Raw genomic sequence first — 4,067 nt, 5'->3', positions numbered from 1 at the left:
TGTATAAATAAACATCGGGCTTTATTTGTAATTACTCGTGTAATTGGATTGGTCTTGGTAAAGTGGGCCTAATTGTTTTTAGTGAAATAAATGTGGGAATTGGGATTTAAGATTAACTAAAGTGATTTTCCTTGCGCCCGATCTCACTTGAAATCGTTCGATTAGAAGAGCACAAGCGGGTACGGTTCTTCATCCATTCATGGAAATAGTCAAATTCAATTCCATGAATAGAATTCCTTGTCTTATCTATCTTATCTGATAAATCATTGTGTGTAACCCACAAATAGGTTTATGTTACAGTGATTCACAATTCAGAGATTAATTTAAGCATTTATTCAATAAACCAATATTGAAATCAAGTTTTCAAGTTTGTCTAATTACTCAAATTTATAATTAAAGTACACAATTCCTACACCATCTATACACACTCTCTTTGCATTTTCATATTACCATTTTGCATGCTTGTTATACATGAGCATATACTTACGTGTTTGCCATACTTGAGAGCCGAAGGATGGTCCTGAGGCTACGTGCTTGGACCTCTTCTACGTGCTTGGAAATCTTCTAACGGTTTTTTCTTGTTGTGGGTCAATTCGAGCTTGGGAAAGACTAGATCCGATTCGTACATGTCAAAGGCCTGACTGATGAGGACAGACACATCAACATGAATAAAGGGAGACTTGATGTAGGAGAGTGGGTAGTAGCAAATCTAAGAATTAAATTTATCAGGGTCACAATTTCTCGGTATTTGTTTATCTATTGAGGGGATTTTTTTTACTTTTTTTTTAACGGCCAACTAAGTAACGCCGGGTACTTCGTACGCGGCCCCCATTAGCTAAAGGTGGCCCGAGCCGGCCACTAGTCCGGACGGACGGAGCCCCTAGCGGTCCACCTGCTTGGAAATCTTCTAACGGTTTTTTCTTGTTGTGGGTCAATTCGAGCTTGGGAAAGACTAGATCCGATTCGTACATGTCAAAGGCCTGACTGATGAGGACAGACACATCAACATGAATAAAGGGAGACTTGATGTAGGAGAGTGGGTAGTAGCAAATCTAAGAATTAAATTTATCAGGGTCACAATTTCTCGGTATTTGTTTATCTATTGAGGGGATTTTTTTTACTTTTTTTTTAACGGCCAACTAAGTAACGCCGGGTACTTCGTACGCGGCCCCCATTAGCTAAAGGTGGCCCGAGCCGGCCACTAGTCCGGACGGACGGAGCCCCTAGCGGTCCACCTGTTGAGGGATTCACCGGAAAAAACCCGACCCCCACGCCCGCCAAACGGCACGACATCGAGGAGCCGGTAAAACCGGTTGAGATCAGGACTCGAACCCTGGTAAGCCAGGGTCATCCCTCATATCTCCCATATAAGTTGGTGATAGTGAGGTTTGAACCCCTACCTCTCACTAGTAAAGTGAATGCTCTACCATTGAGCCACATCCAACTTATGGATTTTTTTTTTTTACTTAGTCAGGACACTTAATTTTTTTTTACTGAATTATTTTTTTACTCAGTCGGGTTATCAGATTATTTTGGTGTTTTACATGTAACTACAAGGTTTTCCACTTGATTTGGTTCATCTGGGTTTTAGAAGGTGATATTAATTTCAACTTGAGTTTTTTTATAAAAGAAATTGCTTCCACTTATAGTAGAACTTTGTTGGGAAGAAAGATTTTTACGTTTAACCAATCATTGGCTACTACCATAGCAACTAGCCCCCGAACCTTTATACCACAAGTTTAGAGTTCATATCTTATCTACAACCTATACTTTTTAGTTATCCTTAATGTCTTGTCATAAAGGATATAAAACATTGAAGGGTATAGGTTTTGAACACCCCCTCTGTTTTTTTGCGCAGCAGTGTAAATTTACCTGTTTCCGGACGAAAATTTTTATACGTAGTTGAGATAAAAAAAATAATACTCAATACATTACAGTTATTAAGATTAAAATGATTCAACATGTGAACATGTCAAGTTAACATAAGTTTGATCTCTTTACCTAAATGTATTCACATATTTTACAAGCTAACTGAATAACTGGAAATAGGCTACAAATTGCTTGATTTAAGATGCACATAACTTTTAACGAGTTCAGAGTTACGGGTCCATAAAATATAGATGAAACGTTGTAACGAGAATGTTATGACAAACTATTAATTATAGGTGATTTGCATGTCTCTCATATGTGTATTCATTCATCTTTAATCTAGATTTGGCTTAAAAGGTTTTTCCTAATTGTCATGATTCCATCTGATTTTGTTTAGATTGTGAAATGCATGAATTGTACTAGACTTTCATTAATCATTAAAAGATGATCTTCAGGCATCTTTTCAAGAAAAGATAAACAGCTATTTAACAGTTCTCTCATTGGACCCATGGTTGTAAAAAATCGTGCCTATTAGTCAACGAGTAATCGCCAGGTACTCCCCAACTAAAGTCTAGTACTCGTAACTCTCCAGTCGACCGAGTTGACAGCGCCTAACGACTTTTGCAATAATTTTGGACCTTTTCCATACTAACACGGGTTAAAGAAGTCCAGTCCAAATAAGTCATTTTGTCCAAATAGTTAACTTTTTTAAAAGACCTTACATGTGAACAAGTGTTCAATCATAAGAACAAATTATTAGACCAAAATGGTAAAGTTAAATAACTATAGGTTACAACATTTTGGCAACATCCTTTTTTTGTTGGGCCAAGCGTTTGAAGATCGAATATGTTCAAAAACTGGCTTAAGCATGCAGGTTCTTGTAACTCATGTATACGTTTAAGGACGATTAAGGAAATGTGTGTTTAAGTTATGCGATTATTATCAAAAGAATGCATGTATGAATACTCAAAGATAGAATGCATGTATGAATACTCAAAGATACAAAAACAGCATCTTTAGCATCCATGAAACTACAATTTGAAATAAATGGACCCATCTTGGATGAAGCAGCTCATATAAACATATATCAAAAGTCAAAGCAGTAAAAGTCAAACTCATTATGAAATCCAAGATTCATTTACACTTATATGGCCTCATACTCTTGCCAAAAAAATGAGAACTAGATGTATAAAAAAAATGTAGGTCAAGTGTATATGATTGTAGTATCACTTCACAAAAGGAATCCCAGACGGAACCCGTTCCATATACGCATCATATTCCCTCCCAAAAAACTGTTTCAAGAAGAACTCCTCATACGGGATTCGACTATAGAAAAAACTCCAAGTGATTATTGCAAACGCAACGGTCGACACAGGGTTACATAGCATTACTTGAGTACCAACAGACCAAATAAAAAAACCAGTATACCCCGGATGACGAACTATACCATAAATACCATAAGTTATTAACTTATGATGTTGTTCATGATATCTCTGAATAATGTGAGTAAAAGCCTTTTTAGCAGTAAGAATCGCGAGCTTCCTAATGGTTTCCCCAAAAATCACCATGAAAAGGCCCAAATTGCTTATCGACCAATTGTTTTTTAACGTGGGGAAATAATATAGTTCGATTAAGTATTCTGTAACCGAGAATGTCATTGCTAAGATGTAATCTTTGCTGATTAACAGAGACTCGGTGGTTACTTTTGATTTCCCGTGACACACGATTGCTAAAAGGTATTCTGAAGCATGAAAGAAGAGGATGGTGCAGAACATTTGTGATAATTGTCTGTGTGCAGAATCACTGAATGCTTCCATCATTTTTACAAATAGATGCAAAGTTGATTGATGTCAACCCAGGAATTCAATAAGGTAAATTCAGTGGCTGATTACTTCAGACCTAAAAAGGATAACATGAGCCAGTTTTTAAATCATATATACGATCAACCCGAAACAGAAAAAACCAAACCAAAATAAAATCAACGGTTCGTCGGGTTGGTTATTAGGTTTTCGTAAAAACTGAACTTAGAGTTTGGTTTTGGTTTTACATGTAATAAAAACCGGAAAACCCGGACCAAACCGAATTTCTAAATTTTCGTTTTTATTTTTTATTTTAAGTAATTTATAAGAATCCAATAAATATGTAACTCGATATTTTAGCCCGACTGTATAGTAATCAATTAGCTATATCAAAAAGTT

At 36.3% G+C, this 4,067-nt stretch overlaps 1 pseudogene; it reads right to left on the bottom strand.

The window, feature by feature from the left end:
• Positions 1-3,039: 3,039 nt before the first annotated feature.
• LOC143589514 (protein-S-isoprenylcysteine O-methyltransferase B pseudogene) lies at positions 3,040-3,841 on the bottom strand (annotated as a pseudogene).
• Between the last annotated feature and the right edge of the window lie 226 nt (positions 3,842-4,067).

The sequence above is a fragment of the Bidens hawaiensis genome, unplaced genomic scaffold, assembly GCF_021521415.1.
Source record: "Bidens hawaiensis isolate Kalapana, Puna unplaced genomic scaffold, B.hawaiensis_p1.1 tig00037598_1, whole genome shotgun sequence".
NCBI classification, from domain to species: domain Eukaryota; kingdom Viridiplantae; phylum Streptophyta; class Magnoliopsida; order Asterales; family Asteraceae; genus Bidens; species Bidens hawaiensis.
Note: the sequence above shows the minus strand (reverse complement) of the source record. Positions and strands in the feature narration are given on the sequence as shown.